Source organism: Limulus polyphemus, unplaced genomic scaffold, assembly GCF_000517525.1.
Source record: "Limulus polyphemus unplaced genomic scaffold, Limulus_polyphemus-2.1.2 Scaffold3207, whole genome shotgun sequence".
Taxonomy (NCBI): Eukaryota; Metazoa; Arthropoda; class Merostomata; order Xiphosura; family Limulidae; genus Limulus; species Limulus polyphemus.
In genome coordinates, this window is record NW_013668817.1 from 131577 (window position 1) to 132585 (window position 1009).

The window sequence follows — 1009 nt, forward strand, 5'->3', positions numbered from 1 at the left end:
AACTATACTAGTCTAAAGCACTCATCTATTGTTTGTTGTATACTGATGAGTAACGTTTCTTTAAGGTGATGCTGAAAGTAAAAATAGACCAATAAACATAACTATACTAGTCTAAAGCACTCATCTATTGTTTGTTGTATACTGATCAGTCACGTTTCTTTAAGGTGATGCTGAAAGTAAAAACAGACCATCAACCACAATTATACTAGTCTAAAGCACTTATCTATTGTTTGTTGTATACTGATGTGTCAAGTTTCTTTAAGGTGATCCTGAAAGTAAACACAGAACATTAACCATAACTATACTAGTCTAAAGCACTCATCTATTGTTTGTTGTCTACTGATGAGTCACGTTTCTTTAAGGTGATGCTGAAAGTAAAAACAGACCATCAACCACAATTATACTAGTCTAAAGCACTTATCTATTGTTTGTTGTATACTGATGTGTCAAGTTTCTTTAAGGTGATCCTGAAAGTAAAAACAGAACATTAACCATAACTATACTAGTCTAAAGCACTCATCTATTGTTTGTTGTCTACTGATGAGTCACGTTTCTTGAAGGTGATGCTGAAAGAAAAAACAGACCATTAACCACAATTATACTAGTCTAAAACACTCATCTATTGTTTGACGTATACTGATGAGTCAAGTTTCTTTAAGGTGATGCTGAAAGTAAAAACAGACCATTAACCATAACTATACTAAACTAAATCACTCATCTATTGTTTGTTGTATACTGATCAGTCACGTTTCTTTAAGGTGATGCTGAAAGTAAAAACAGACTATTAACCATAACTATACTAGTCTGAAGCACTCATCTGTTGTGTCTTCTCTGCTGATGAGTCACGTCTTCTAAATGTGATGCTGAAAGTAAAAACAGACTCTTAACCATAACTATACTAGTCTAAAGCACTCAGATGTATTTTGTTTTATAGTGATAAGTCACGTATCTTTAAGGTGATGCTGAAAGTAAAAACAGACCATCAACCACAATTATACTAGTCTAAAGC